This window comes from Pan troglodytes, chromosome 15 (assembly GCF_028858775.2).
Source record: "Pan troglodytes isolate AG18354 chromosome 15, NHGRI_mPanTro3-v2.0_pri, whole genome shotgun sequence".
NCBI lineage: Eukaryota > Metazoa > Chordata > Mammalia > Primates > Hominidae > Pan > Pan troglodytes.
In genome coordinates, this window is record NC_072413.2 from 65206645 (window position 1) to 65222904 (window position 16260).

At 42.3% G+C, this 16260-nt stretch overlaps 1 protein-coding gene across 3 annotated transcripts in view; it reads left to right on the plus strand.

The window, feature by feature from the left end:
• Positions 1-9128: 9128 nt before the first annotated feature.
• Positions 9129-16260, plus strand: part of PALS1 (protein associated with LIN7 1, MAGUK p55 family member) — a 96089-nt gene continuing 88957 nt past the window's right edge. The window contains exon 1 of one of the 3 annotated variants that reach the window (XM_003314400.6): positions 9129-9413. The gene's annotated coding sequence lies outside the window, so the exon portion shown is untranslated. Of the gene's footprint in view, positions 9414-9765; positions 9868-16260 lie in introns of those variants that run through there. The other 2 variants (XM_510014.9, XM_009427985.5) reach the window with 2 other exon arrangements.

Genomic DNA, 16260 nt, shown 5'->3' on the forward strand with positions numbered 1-16260 from the left:
TATTGCTTCCTTTGGGTACAGATTGGACTTAGCGCCTTGCTTCTAGACAGTAAGATGGCAGTGGTGGTGTGTGGTTTTGGAGACTAGGTCATAAAACAGCCCATGGTTTCTGTCTTTGTTGCTCCCTCTCTTAAGTCATTTGCCCTGGTGGAAGCCAGCTGTCACATCCTTAGATCATTTGCCATGGGGGAAACCAGCTGTTCCTTATGACAAGAAACAGAGGCCAAGTCTTATGACAAGGAACAAGGCCAAATGACAAGGACAGAGACCTCTAGCTAACAGGTATGTGAGTGAGACTCCTGGAGGCAGATCCTTTAGTCCCAGTCATGCCTTCAGGTGACTGCAGTCCAGAGCTGACATCCTGCTTGTAACCTCAGAGCCACCCAGTTAAGCTGCTTCTGGCTTCCTGACCTGCAGCAAGGGAGAAATTACATTTGCATGTAATTTTGTATCACAAAATCTCATTTATCTCTACTTCTACTATTAAAAGAGCTTGTCCTTCTGTGTATATTTTAGATAAGAACTTATGAAATGTTGACTAAACTGCTGAACACCCTTTGAAATCGCTCCATTTTCTTCATTAAAGTGAATTCTCACATTTTACCAAGATCCTAGGTATATTCATAGCCTATATTCAGTCTAAACTTAAAAGGAAAAAAAATCAGTGCATTTTTATGCGTGTTGCCAAACTGTTCTCAGCTCTCCAGTGCCCTGAGCTGAGATAACAAGGCTTGGGAGACTTGTGTGCTGTTCTGCCTTCCTGCATTTGCTTGAAGTGTTACCCAGAGGCCATGAGGCCTGAAAGCTTTTAGTCTAAATATTTAGTCAGGTCCTAGCACCAGCTACAGATTTACACAGCTACAAATTTAAAACCATTTATATTTCCAAATACGGTTTTAAAAGTTCTTCTAAAATTATTCTGGAAAATAGAAAAAAAAGAAAACAGTATCTATTTTCTCCAAGAGCCCTAAAAGGGATCCACTGTGCTGTTCCCATGTCTCCCATTCCACCAACACATTTTTATTTTATTTTATTTATTTATTTATTTTTTGGAGACATAGTCTCACTCTGTCACCCAGGCTGGAGTGCAGTGGTGCAATCTCAGCTCACTGCAACCTCTGCCTCCCAGGTCCAAGTGATTCTCCTGCCTCAGCCTCCCAAGTAGCTGGGACTACAGGCATGTGCCACCACGCCCGGCTAAATATTGTATTTTTTGTAGAGACAGGGTTTTACCATGTTGCCCAGGCTGGTCATGAACTCATGAGTTCAGGCAATCTGCCCGCCTTGGCTTCCCAACACACTTTTAAAAACCTGGTGGAATACCAATACCTATTCCAATTCTGCCATAGTCTATCACATGAGAAGGTAGGGCTTTTCCGTGAGAAAGAAATTTGCAAAGCCTCAGATAATCTGCTTCTACTGACAGGTTTTACAAGTTTCTAGTTAGCACTACCTCCTATATCTGATCTGTAATTTCCATCTGAAACTCCCTTCCTCTGGCTGACTTCCCCCAGTCTGTCTCATGACAGGTGGGAAGAGCAACAATCCAGGCAAAAGATGATGATGGCCTGGAGTAGGGTGGTAGCAGTGGGGATGGGGAGAAGTGGTTAGATTCTGGATATATTTTGAAGGTAGATAAACAGGATTTCCTGATGGGTTGAACGTGCCATGTGAAAGAACACCTGGATAACTGGAAACTGTGTCAGAATCAATAGTTCTGCCATGTAAAATTTGCAATACTCATTAGAAATCTAAATGAAGATTCCGGCTGATAGTTGAATACAGGATTCTGGAATTCAGGGCAGAAGTTCAGACTAAAGATAAATTTGGAGTAAACAGTATATAGATGAAATTTGAAGCCATGAGATCAGATGAAAGGGAGTGAGTGATAAAGAACATCATGATAAAAATAAAGACAAACAGTTAATACATACTATGTCCAGCACTGTTCTAAGCACTGTCATATATAAATTCAGTTTGTCTTCACAAGCACTGTAGGAGGTAGCTACTTTTATTATACTCATTTTATAAATAAGGAAGCTGAATTTCAGAGAAATTAACTGACTTTCTTCTAATCAGACAGCTAGCAATTGACAGAGCTGGGATTCAAACCCAGGCAAAGAGAGAAGTAAAATATTCAATTTTAGAGCTTTGGGACACTCCAAATATTAGCATACAAAGAGATAAATAAGAGCCAGCAAAGGGTTCTAAGGAGGAGGTTCCAGTGAGTTGGGAAGGGAAGTAAGAATGGTGTTTCAGAAGCCCAGAGAAGAAAATGGAGAAAATTATCAGCTTCATCAGATACTGCAGACAGGTCACATAGGATGACTGAAAACTGACTTTTGCATTTAACGAAGTGGCTGAAATCAGTGACTTTACATGTCAAGTTGAGTGAGTTCAAGAGAGAATAGGAGAAGAGACATTAGAGTTCCACTCTTTGCTTGTTTGTTTTGAAATAGAGTCTCACTCTGTCCCCCAGGCTGGAGTGCCGTGGTGCGATCTTGGCTCACTGCAACCTCCTCCCACTGGGTTCAAGCGATTCTCCTACCTCACCCTCCCTAGTAGCTGGGATTATAGGCTTGCACTACCAAGCCCAGCTAATTTTTGTATTTTTTGTAGAGATGGGGTTTTGCCATGTTGGCCAGGCTGGTCTCGAACTCCTGACCTCAGGTGATCCACCCGCCTCAGCCTCCCAAAGTGCTAGGCTAACAGGCGGGAACCACCGTGCCCGGCCTACAGTTCCACACTTTAAAGTTCAGGCCGGGTGCGGTGGCTCATGCCTGTAATCCCAGCACTTTAGGAGGCTGAGATGGGTGGATCACCTGAGGTCAGGAGCTGGAGACCAGCCTGGCCAACATGGCAAAACCCTGCCTCTACTAAAAATACAAAAATTTGCTGAGCGTGGTGGCACACACCTGTAATCCCAGCTACTAGGGAGGCTGAGGCAGGAGAATCTCTGGAACCCAGCAGGGAGAGGTTGCAGTGAGCTGAGATCACGCCACTGCATGCCAGCCTGGGTGACAAGAGCAAAACTCCGTCTCAAAAAAAAAAAAAGTTCAGGCCAGATACCATCCAGACCCAGTCAGTCACAGGTATTCACATGTAAATATTAATTAAAGTAGCACTGAAATTTTTCACACAAAACAAAAGTGTGATTGGGAGCTTGGTGAGGAAAAGATATAGGTAATTTTATAACCCTTTTCAAGCAGAACAAACTTCGTCTCCTCTTTCTTTCTTAACATTTGGGCTTGATCTTTCCTTCATTATAAATTTTTCCAAGCCCTAAATTACCTACATCCTCTCTCGGAAATAAAATTTCTCAGGGCCAGGCGCGGTGGCTCACGCTTGTAATCCCAGCACTTTGGGAGGCCGAGGCGGGCAGATCACGAGGTCAGGAAATCGAGACCATCCTGGCTAACACGGTGAAACCCTGTCTCTACTAAAAATACAAAAAATTAACCAGGCTTGGTGGCAGGCACCTGTAGTCCCAGCTACTCAGGAGGCTGAGGCAGCAGAATGGCGTGAACCCACGAGGCAGAGCTCGCAGTGAGTCCAGATCGCGCCACTGCACTGCAGCCTGGGTGACAGAGTGAGACTCCATCTCAAAAAAAAAAAAATTCTCATAGACCCTGTTTTATTTCTTGACACATCTCCAGACTGGCATAGGACCACTCAGATGCGTACAAATAAAAGAATGATAAATGATTGACATTCTAAATATTGAATATCCTACCCTGAGGCTTTTGTTGACTCTTGTTTCCATATTAAGCTCATGCTTCTTTTCTCTATTTATATCACTCAGTCATTCACATTTAGAAAAAGTTTTATGTGTATCTTTTTAAAATTTTTAAATTAAATTGATAAAAATTAGATATATTTATGACATACAACATAGTATTCTGAAATATGTTTACATTGTGGAATGGCTAAATCAAGCTAATTAACATTACCTCGCATACCATTTGTTTTGTGGTGAGAACATTTAAAATCTAGTCTCTTAAGTATACTAAAGTATACTATACATTGTTATTAACTATATACTCACCATGTTGTACAAATAGAGCTCTTGAACTTATTCCTCCTAACTGAAATTTTGTATCCTTTGACCAACATCTCCCCACTCCTCCCCCCAACTCATGTCTATTTTTTTAAAGCCATGTATAAGATCCTGATTTTCCTATTATTGTGAGTACTTTCAGAGCAGTTTATTCACTGTTCCCACCCGCAACTTCACTAGATAGTAAAGCTCCTCCTGGTATAAGACCTTTTCTTTCTTTGAGTCTAGCACACTTATGTTCATTCACCATGCTTTTCCTTGTATTTTATTTGTCTTATCGTGTCCTTTTTCCTACCTTTCCTGTTCCTCTAGGATAAGGACTGTCACACAGATTTCAGTGCCTATAGCACAATGCTTAGCCCATTAAATGAGTGAATAGTTGTTAAAGCCAATTAGGTTGAATAATACTAACCTGTACTGAATTACACTGGTGCAGATAGTGGGACCTTCCATTCCATATGACAACTGTATAATGTTCTTAGCTCAGGGATATACCATATTTAGCTAGATTTATGAAAGTTTAAATCCTCCTATAAAACATCTAAATAAGAATAACCCAATTAAATTAGAAAAGTTCATTGTTTGTTGGTTTGCTTTTTGTTATTTTATTATTTTATTTTAGATATTTGGCCAGACGCGGTGGCTCATGCCTGTAATCCCAGCACTTTGGGAGGCCGAGGTGGGCAAATCATTTTAGGTCAGGGGTTCGAGAACAGCCTGGCCAACATGGTGAAACCCTGTCTCTACTAAAAATTCAAAAAAAATTAGCCGGGCATGGTGGCAGGTGCCTGTAATCCCAGCTACTGGGAGGCTGAGGCAGGAAAACTGCTTGAACCCGGGAGGCGGAGGTTGCAGTGAGCCAAGATCACACCACTGTACTCCAGCCTGGGTGACTGAGCAAGACTCCATCTCAAAAAACAAAAATATTTTATATATATATATATTTATTTACTAGTACTACTATTCGTAGGTAATTTTTGTTTCATAATTTCTCTTTTATCTGAGTTACTGAGTATTCTGCTTTTATTATACATTATCTCTGATCATCTGGTTCATACAATTATGTGATTAGGCTACTAATTCACTTATGAAAATTCTAAGTACTAATTCACTGAGGTACTAGTTAAAGCCAAGTTATGAAAACCATACTAGTGAAGACCTGGTTTTCACTAGTACAAAGAGGAGATATAATAGCCTTAGTTAAGGCTACATAATTTGATATATAATAGGGAATAATAAATCTTGAAAACAAAAATTTCAAAACTTTTTACAAGTGGCTGAAATGCAACATGAATATGTTTCCCCCAAAACTTTTTTTTTAATTTTTAGAGAAGGGGGTCTTGCTGTGTTGCCCAGGTCGGACTTGAATTCCTGGGCTCAAACAATCCTCCCATCTTAGCCCCCTGATTAGCTGACAGGCACATGCCACCATGACTGGCTTCCCAAAACTTTTAATGAAATAAAATAGTGTGGTATTTTATTACATAAACATTTAATAAGGGATATTGACAGACAATGGGCTAAGCAGATGACAAGATGCGGAAGAAGGGAGAGTATTTACTATGGTGACTGTCCACCTTACTCCTGGTTTTACAGTTAGGCTTTCACTACTCATCCATAATATTTAGTTACAAATTTGTTAGAGTGACTCAGCAGGTGAACTGCTTTCTGACGAGGATGAACAGCCCTTCTGACAGGGGCGTTTAAACCACAGATTGTCCATTTCATTCTATTTTGGGGGGAATATTATATTCTCTTAACCTCCTATGCTATCCATGTTAGACTCTATATGCAGAGGCTACCAGAATCCTAAAACTAGGGGGAAAAAAGTAGTTAACCCCTTTACATTATAGATGAGAACATTTAGGTCCAGGAAGCTTGTCACACATCTAAATCACAGAACTAGCTAGCAGCAAAGCTAAAACTTAATCTAATTACCATGCCTCCAGTTTCTATACCTTTCACTCTTTCAGCTACCCTTTAGTTTTTGCATATATACCAGTAATTTGTATGACTTGGAGATTCTGGGATTGGCTCAATTCACCAGAAAATAGATTTCTTTTTTCTTTTCTTTCTTGCTTTCTTTTTTTTTTTTTTAGACATGGTCTTGCTCTGTTGCTCAGGCTAGAGTGCAGTGACACAATCACAGCTCACTGCAGCCTAGATCTCCTGGGCTCAAGGGATCCTCCCATCTCAGCTTCCCAAGTAGCCAGGACTACAGGAGCGTACCACCACACCCAGCTAATTGTTAAATTTTTTTGTAGAGATGGGGTCTCCCTATGTTGACCAGGTTGGTTTTGAATTCTTGGGCTCAAGCAATCCTCCCGCTTTGGCATCCCAAAGTGTTGGGATCACAGGTGTGAGTTACTGCACCTGACCCACTAGAGAGTAGATTTGTTATTTGCTGTAGGATCTGCCCTCTTTTAACATGAACATATCTTTAGGAGGTAAAATAATAACTTTTTTTTTTTGAGACAGGGTCTCACTCTATTGCCCAGGCTGGAGTGCAGTGGTGTGATCTCAGCTTACTGCAGCTTCGACCTCCCAGGCTTAGATGATCCTCCTGCCTCAGCCTCCCAAGTAGCTGGGATTATAAGCACACACCATCATGCCCAGCTAATTTTGTATTTTTTGTAGAGATGGGTTTTTGCCATGTTGCCAAGGCTGGTCTTGAACTCCTGGGGTCAAGGGATCCATACACCTTGGCATCCCAAAGTACTGGGATTACAGGTGTAAGCCACCATGCCAGGCCATAACTAACATTTTTATAGCACTTCTTTTCCTGAAAAAAATGCCCTTCTGAATTGTTATAGCACTTTAAAAAGGAATTTCACACATTTTGAGATAAGCAGCTGGTCTGCTATCTCACACTCATACTAATAATCATTTTATTATGGTGGGGTCCTGTATGGGAATCTAAGCAGCTAAGGAAGCAAGGCTAGGTACTTGGCGGGTTCATTTGGGTGGAGGCTTTTTTTGTGTGTGTGTTTTGTTGTTTTGTAAAACTGCCTGGGGCCAAGAGATTGGAAGTTACGGATAAAGATATACTATCTTTCCAAAGAGGTCCTTTCTTTGAACAGCTAGATCTGCAGTCCTTAACTGAAGATGATTTTGCTCATCCCTCCCCATGACCTTTGGTGATGTCTGGAGACATTTTTGATTGTCACATTGGGGAGGGTGATGCTACTGGCACGTAGTGGGTAGAGGCTGGGGATGCTTCTAAACATCCTATGATGCACAGGACAGTCCCCACAAGAATTATCCAGCCCAAATGTCAATAGTGCCAAGGATGAGAAATTATAAGCTAGAGAAAGAAGAATTCATTGACGAGCTGGAGGAAGCTTCTTGAATTATTATTTATGTTATATATTTAAGAACTTAGAGGCGGGGCACGGTTGCTCACGCCTGTAATCCTAGCACTTTGGAAGGCTGAGAAAGGTGGATCACCTGAGGTCAGGTGTTCAAGACCAGCTTGGCCAATGTGGCGAAACCCCGTCTCTACTAACAATACAAAAATTAGCCGGGCGTGGTGGCTGGCACCTGTAATCCCAGATACTGGGGAGGCTGAGGGAGGAGTATCGCTTGAACCCGGGGATCGGAGGTTGCAGTGAGCCGAGATTGCGCCACTTTACTCCAGCCTGGGCAAAAGAGCGAAACTCCATCTCAAACAAAAACAAAAACAAAAACAAAAACAAAAGAACTTAGAAAAGGAAGTAAGTCACACACAGTAACCGTTTTTTCTTTTGGGGTATGGCTAATAGTTTCTAGGAATCCTGGAGACTTTATCTGGATTTCAGTTAGGCATTTCACCAGTTCTCATGGCATCTTTATGGAGGAATATGGGCCAAGAAGACAGTTCGGTTGTGTCGTCCACCTGTATTCGAAGCCTAGTGAGAAATTTTTGATGGCAGGAGCATTAAGGTCTTTAGTGGCATGCAGCAGAGTTCTGTCCTCCGCTCTGTCTTATTAAACACTTGGACAGAATGCTGATCAGATTTGAGAAGGATAACAAGTCTGGGAAGGGTAGGCATCCCCAAAGATCTTTACCACCAGGAACAACGGTTTGCTTCGTTCAGGCCATCACAGTGTCCTTAGTGAGGGACACCAACAACCCATAGGCTGTCCAGAGGAGCGTAATGGGGAAGAATGTGAAAGAGCTTGAAAATCAGGACCTGAGGACATTGCGAGATGGAAAAACACCGTGGGACAAAATGAGGAAAACCGAGAGAAATGGAAATGGCATATACGAAGGCTTTCAGGGAGGACTGTGCCCCTGGGGGAAACTGTGCCCCCGGGCTGGAGTCATAGGCATAGTTTGGCCTCATAGAAGGAGAGGTCGATTAACAAACCTTGCAAGTGTTCAAATGTGGAATGGGCTTGCTCGGAAGGTACTGTCAAGACAGAGACCATCCGAGGGCTTTTATTGCAAGTGTCGAGACACATTGCTGGTGTTTCTCCTTAGAACGTCCTCCAATCTGCTCTGACTTCCGCCCGCACCCGCCTGAGTCCTGCCCCATTCCAAGGGTGGCACATCCAGGTCCCGAGGGCGCCAGCCATGCCCGGAGCACGGGCTGATCTGCGTAACTCTGTCCCTTCGGGAGACTTCTGGGAAATAGTTCTAGTCCTTGCTATCCTTGCTTTCTGGTTTTCAGAAATCAGTGCAGCTGCTGGCTTTATGCAGTCTTCTGCGGGACACTGCACACATCCAGGTGTTTATGTCATTTTTTAAAAAAAACAAATGTTAGATTGGGTGACTAACTTGACAGGACATGAGGAATCTCTTCAAGAGGAATCAGATTTTCTTCAGGATACGTCATCCAGAGACAAGAGCCAAGGGATGTAGAAACCCAGGGAAGCCTCGCGTCCCCTCAAAGCCCGCCGGCCAAATCCCGAAGGGGCTCCACCGGGCCAGCTAGCCCGGAGCAGTCCGCGTTTTAGACTTAGAGGCGCGCGACTGCGCGCACCCGGCTGGAGCTGCGGAGAGGACCAATGAGCGGGCGCTCTCTCCGCTCCGGCTCGGGATTGGGCAAGCCGCGCCAGCCTCTCACGGGCGGGGTGGGACTCGGATCCGCGCGCCCACTGCGCCAGAGTCCCGGGGGCGCGTGCGCGGTCTCGCGACGGCCGCAGGGGCCGGTCTCGCGCGGTCTAGAAGTGGAGTTGCTGGCGGCTGCGGCGGTGACGGCGGCGACGGAGGAGGCAGGCGGTGGGGCGGGGGCGGGGACTAAGGATTCTGAGGTGGGGAGTCGGGAGTTTCTGGATTCTTTATCCGGAATTTCAAGGGCCGCCGGAGGGCTGTCGCTTCTGCAGTGCGTAGGAGCGGCCGGGGCGGGAGGCTCCGCGGAGCCGAGGCTTGGAGGTAAGAGGCGGATCGGCGGCGGCTGGGCTGTAGAGATCTTAATCAACAGGTCCCTGGGAGCGCGGCGGGGGAGGGGCGGGCGGCCGGGCTCCCCTTCCCCCACACGCTGCGCAAACTCCGACCAGCGGGAGACCCCTGGCAGCCAGGCGGGCTTCCTCGGGCGCGCGAGCTGCGGCCGTGGAGGGTGTGAGCCCAACCTTTGTCCCTCGGAGCAACGCTGCCTGCGCGGTGCCCGCTCCTTCTGCTTGGCTGGGCATGCACCTTGGCGCGGGCCACAGCCAGCCGAGCCCGAGGTGCAGGGGGCGCGGCGGGGAGTCGTCTGCCCCCTGCGCCCTCTCTCCGAGGTCGCGACGCGCGGGACTTTCTCCCGGCCGGGTCTGGGAAATCGGCGAGGGAACGCTTTCCTTTAGAAGTCAGAATGTAGTCAGCGTTCCTCTGCCTGACTCAGCTGCTGGTATTCTGCTCTTTGCGTTCTTAAACACGCAAACAGTTCCTGCTTCCTTGTGACCACTTTTAAAGAAAAGCCTAGTTTTGTTCATGGTTTCTGATACTTTAAGGTTGCACGTTGAACTTTGAAGCCTGTAAATTGTTATAACCTACGTTTAATGAAGTTTGCTTTAAACGATCTTTGTAGTAAATTATGTAACTTTCTAATGATCATAACTCACCTTCTGTTGATTGACATACAGTAATGTGTACGGAATGTAGGTTTCGGTCAAAAGGTTTTTCTTGGCAGTTTATGCTAAAATTAAAATCTGATGGCTAGGAAGTTTTTAGATGTAGTATGGAGTGTGTGTTTTGTCTCCATACTCGTTTAGAATAGTAAGAATTTAGATTTGGAAAGTCAATTGAACAAAAATTTTGAAATTTTGATTTGACTGACGCAGTGAAAGGTGTTAATATTTCTGATTTTTTAAAAAAGCAATATCATGTTTTAATGATAGTTTACTAATTATGCTTTTGGATTATACCAGAAGTTAATAACCTGTTAAATTATGCAATAGGAACAAATGACGTGTTGGTTATTGGTGTCTTTGAAGTATTGGTGGTAATGAAACTTATTAAATAAGCTTCCTTGAATTAAGAACTACGATTTTTTTTTTTTTTACTAGATCCCTGTGGACATAGCTATTGTGGATAGGTTTTATAGGCTTTCTATTTGCGGCAGGATGAGCTATTAAATTATAATGTAAGAGATTTATAGATAAAACAGGCAAAAATAGGAAAAGCAATTCATTATTTTATCTTTAAAAATCTGGTAAATTTTACCATGTACCTGAATTACTTTTGGCAAGACGGACTTGAACTTGACAAATTAAGGTGGATTGATTAACATTAACTTGTTTTGGAATGTTAAAACGGGAGAGAATATATAAGTTCTACTTGAGGGTGACCCAAGTCAGTACAGTGGGTTTAGCTTTTACATGATCTTGAATTATGATTTTGATTAAAAATCTCATCACAGGGGCACGTGTTTTCAGGATCTCCTGAGGGCTGTGTCATGGAAAAAATAAAATTTATCACCCATTCCAAGAAATTTGATCAATTTTATATATTATTATACTGAAATGCCCTATTTCTCTGATATTTTCTGATTTCAGAGTGTCTAGAAAAAAATAGTATCTTGACATATGTGCTTATATAGAATATAATTGTCTTTTCTTTTTTTTTTTTGTGAGACATAGTCTCGCTCTTGCCCAGGCTGGAGTGTAGTGGCGCGATCTTGGCTCACTGCAGTCTCCACCTCCCTGGTTCAAGTGATTCTCCTGCTCTCAGCCTCCCGACTAGCTGGGACTACAGGTGCTCGCCACCACACCCGGCTAATTTTTGTATTTTTAGTAGAGACGGGGTTTCACCATGTTGGCCAGGCTGGCCTCGAACTCCTGACCTCAGGTGATCCACCCGCCTCGGCCTCCTGAAATGCTGGGATTACAGGCGTGAGCCACCGCCAGAATATAATTTTTTTTTTTTTTTTTTTTTTTTTTGAGACAGAGTCTCGCGCTGTCGCCCAGGCTGGAGTGCAGTGGCGCAATCTCGGCTCACTGCAAGCTCTGCCTCCCGGGTTCACGCCATTCTTCTGCCTCAGCCTCCCGAGTAGTTGGGACTACAGGCGCCCGCCACCACGCCTGCTAATTTTTTGTATTTTTTTTTTTTAGTAGAGACGGGTTTTCACCGTGTTAGCCAGGATGGTCTCAATCTCCTGACCTCGTGATCCGCCCGCCTCGCCCTCCCAAAGTGCTGGGATTACAGGCGTGAGCCACCGCGCCCAGCCCTTATAATTTTTGATCATATACTTACTGAATCATAGAATCGTTGAGTTGGAAGTAATCTTAGTGGTTATATAGTCTAACCTCTTCATTTTCCACGAAAAAGAAAGTGAGGCTTGCAGGAGTTAAGTAATCCGTAGTCTGACTGCTAGTTAGGGGCAGACTTGGAACTACACGAATGCTAAAATGCTGTTCTCCATATTCTAAGTCTCCATATTCTAAATTCAGTGCTCTTCTCAGAATGTCTCATTGTTAGATAAACCAATAAGTTGCCTTTTCCAAATCACTTAACTGGCAGGATTCTTTCTGTCATGGATTTTTTCCGTTTTCTTTTTTAATAACTACTAACTGCAATTCATTCCCCTACTGAAGAATTTTCAGTTTTTTAATATTTCAAACAATGTTTAATGAATATCTTTGTGCATGTCTCCTTGAGCGCATGTGTGGACACTTTCCTAGAATGTATGTATACCTATCTATAAGTGGAATTGCTGATAATAGGTTGATATGTGTTTTCAACATTACTAGCTACACCCAAATTACCCTTTTTAATGCTGTAATCATTTACATTCCTGCAAACAGTATGAGTGACAGTGGCTTCACATTCTTGCCCACACTGGGCATCGTAAGATTTTAAAATTTTTGCTAATCTGGTGGATGAGAAATGATATAATTGCTTCTTTTCTTTAAAAAATATTTAACTCTAATTTACATGAAATGAAATTTAACTTTTCGTTGTACAATTCCAACTCAGAGAGCTGTGCAACTACCACAATCAAGGTAAAGAACAGTTCCATCACCTATCCATTCACCAGTTGAAGGACATTTGAGTTGTTTTCAGGTTTTTTGTGACTGAATAATGTGGCTGTAAATCTTTGCAAATAGGTTTTTGTGTAAACCTAAGTTTTTGTTTCTCTTAAGTAGATGTAATATGGTAGGTATAGCCTAATTTTATCTTAAAATTTAAAAAAGACCTATCTGTGGTAGACAGAATAAAGGTCTTCAAAGATATCCTAATCCCTGGAACCTGTGAATATGTTTGCTTATGTGGCAAAGGCTTATTTAGGTTGCTAATCAGATGACTTTAGGGAGATTATTGTGGATTATTCAGGTGGTCCCAGTGTATCACAGAATCTTTAAAAAAGGAAAGAGAGAGGCAGAAGAGTAGAGTCAGGAAAAAAAGATGTAACAATTGGTCAGAGAAGTGCAAAGTTGCTGGCTTTGAAGATGGAGGAGAGCAGGCCACAAACTAAGGAATATGAGTGGTGTCTAGAATCTTGAAGAGGCTCCAGAAAAGAAAGCAGCCCTGCCAGTAATTTTAGCCAAGGGAGACATATGCCAGATTTCTAACCTATAGGACTGTAAAATAATTTCTGTTGTTTTAAGCCACTAAATTTGTGGCAATTTGTTACATTGGCATAGGAAACTAATACATTGTCAAGCTGGGTTTGAAGTGGCTGAACCACTTTGCATTTCCACCAGCAATATATGAGAGGTCAGTTGCTTTACATTCCTGTCAGCACTTGGTATGGTCAGTCTTTAGATTTAGCCATTTTAATAGTATCTCGTTGGGATTTTTCTTTGCATTTCCCCCATGACTGAGGATGTTGAGCATCTTTTCATGTGCTTATTTGCCATCTGTTTATCTTTGGTAAAGTGTCTGAAACTTTTGCCCATTTTTAAATTGGATTATTGTCTTATTGCTGAATTTATTATTATCTTATTATTTTTTCCTTTTTTATTTAGGGATGGGGTCTCACTGTGTTTCCCAGGCTGGTCTCAGAACTCCTGGGCTCAAGTGATTCTCCTGCCTCAGCCTCCCAAAGTGGTGGGATTACACGCATGAGCCGCTGCCCCAAAAGTTTTATATAGTCCTTTATCTTTGTCAGATAAGTGATTTACGAAGATTTTCTTCCACTCTGGCTTGCCTTTTCATCCTCATAACTTCTATACTTCATTACTTTTGAAGTATAGAATTTTAAATTTTGAGAAAGTCCAAATTATTAATTTTTAAAATTTGAATATTGTATCTAAGAACTCTTTGCTCAATCCACGGTCAGAGAGATTTTTCTCCAATTTTTTTTCCAAGTTTTATATTGTAATTTTATTTTTAGATCTATGTTCCATTTTGAGTTTATTTTTGTATAAAATGAGAGAAGTACAAGTTGTTTCACTTATTTGTTTGTCCAGTTCCATGACCATTTGTTTAAAACATGATCTTTTTCCCATTGTATTCCTCTTGTCTCTTTGTCAAAAGCTATTTGACTACATTTGTTTGGGTTTGTTTATGGACTCTTCAATTGATCGATTTTGTCTATCCTTTTTATTTTTTATTTTTATTTTATTGTATTTATATTTATATTTTTTATTTAGAGACAGGGTCTCTCTCTGTCGCTCAGGCTGGAGTGCAGTGGTGTGATCTCTGCTCACTGCAGCCTTGGCCTCCCAGGTTCAAGCAATCCTCCCAAGTAGCTGGGACCACAGGCGTGCCACCGCACTTGGCTGATTTTTAAATTTATTTGTAGAGATAAGGTCTTGGCTATGTTGCCCAGGCTGTATTATTTAAAAATTTTTTGAGACAGGGTCTCACTCTGTCACCCAGGCTGGAGTACAGTGGTGTGAATATGGCTCACTGCAGCCTCAACCTCCAGGACTCAAGCCATCCTCCCACTTTCCCCAGTGGCTGGTACTATAGGTACATGCCACCATGCCAGGCCAATTTTTAAAATTTTTTGTAGAGACAAGATCTCCCTATGTTGCCCAAGCTGGTCTTGAGCAGCTGAGCACAAGGGATCCTTCCACCTCAACCTCCAAAAGTGCTAGGATTACAGGTGTTAGCCACTGAGCCTGGCCTACTATAGGTTTTTTTGTTGTTGTTGTTTTTTGTTTTTGTTTTTGAGATGGAGTCTTGCTCTCTTGCCAGGCTGGAGTGCAGTGGCACGATAACAGCTCACTGCAACTTCCGCCTCCTGGGTTCAAGTGATTCTCCTGCCTCAGCCTCCCAAGTAGCTGGGATTATATAAGCGCACACCACCACGCCCAGCTAATTTTTGTATTTTTAGTAGAGGCGGGGTTTCACCGTGTTGGCCAGGATGGTCTTGATCTCCTGACCTCGTGATCTGCCTGCCCCGGCTTACCAAAGTGCTGAGATTACAGGCGTGAGCCACTGCACCCAGCCTACTATAGCTTTAAAATAAGTCTTCACATTAGGTAATGTGACTCTTCCACTGTATTCTTTTTCAAAATTGTTATGACTATTTTTAGTTCCTTTGCTTTCTGTATGATATTTAGAATCATCTTGACAATTCATACATTCTGTTGGGATTTTGATTGAGATTGTGTCTAATTTAGAGATCAACCTGAAGATAATTGACATCTTAATAATTTGAGTCTTCTCATTTATGAACATGCTATTTCTTTCCATTTATGTGAGTATTGTAGTTTTCAATATGCAGATCTTGCAAATACTTTATTAAGTCTATACCTAATTATTTTAATTTTTTGGTCCTATTGTAAATGGTAATCTAAAAAAATCAGATTCCAATTGATCACTGATGGTATATAGAAATTAATTTTTGTATATTGACTTTGTATCCTGACTTTCTGCTAAACTCCCTTATTAGCTCTAGGAGCTTTTTTATTTTAGTAATTTTTTTTGGAATTTTCTAAGTAGACAGTTGTGCTCAAAACTTTTCTTTCCTTCTAGTCTGTATGCCTTTTATTTCTTTTCCTTAACTTGCTGTATTGGCTTGGTTAGGACTTCCACTGAGATGTCGAATAGGAGAGATGAGAAGTAGCATCTTTATCTTGTTCACTTTTTTTTTTTAAGATAGGGTCTCACTCTATCCCCAGGCTAAAGTGTAGTGGCGCAGCACTGCTCACGGCAGCCTCGACTTTCTGGGCTCAGTTGATTCTCCCATCTCAGCCTCTTGAGTAGCTGGGACCTACTGCAAGTGCCACCATGCCCAGCTAATTTTTTGTATTTTTAGTAGAGACAGGGCTTCACCATGTTGCCCAGGCTGGTCTCGAATTCCTGGGCTCAAGCGATCTGCCCACCTCAGCCTCCCAAAGTGCTGGGATTACAGGCATGAGTCACAGTGCCTGGCTTCTTGCTCACTTTCTTAAAGGAAAAGTATTCAGTCTTTCACCTTTAAAATATGATATTAGCTGTAGGTCATTTTGTGCATTCTGTTAAGGAGGTTTTCTTCTGTTCCTAGGTTACTGAGGGTTTGTGTTTTAAATCATGAATGGATGTTGAATTTTATCATATGCCTTTTCTGCATGTATTGAGATGATTGTGTGAACTTTTTTCTTTAATCTGTTAATATGGTGAATTACACTGATTTTTCAAATGTTGAACCATATTTGCATGTTTCTGGGACTAACTCTGGGGTTATTTTAAACAAAAATCATTTTGGATTTTTAAAAACTAATATACATTAACATTTATTCTTAAAAATGAAGGAGCAATGTCACATGCCTGTAGCCCCAGCCAATTGGGAGGCTGAGGTGGGAGGGTCGCTTGAGCCCAGGAGTTTGAGTCCAGCTGAGCAACATAACAAGATCTCTTTTCTTAAAAA